The following is a 215-nucleotide window of genomic DNA, read 5'->3' on the forward strand; positions in this document are numbered from 1 at the left end:
TTTCTTTTCCTTAGTATACCTGGAAAATATTGTATATATCAAACTTGCAATCATCCTTTTTCACATAAAGATTTATCTTAGAACTCTTTCTTTGTCGACCTTGTTCATTTTTTTTTCCTCTTGAATTTTTTTTTTTTTTTTTTTTTTTTTTGTGGTACGCGGCCCTCTCACTGCTGTGGCCTCTCCCGTTGCGGAGCACAGGCTCCGGACGCGCA

The sequence above is a fragment of the Physeter macrocephalus genome, chromosome 2 (genome assembly GCF_002837175.3).
Source record: "Physeter macrocephalus isolate SW-GA chromosome 2, ASM283717v5, whole genome shotgun sequence".
Lineage (NCBI taxonomy): Eukaryota > Metazoa > Chordata > Mammalia > Artiodactyla > Physeteridae > Physeter > Physeter macrocephalus.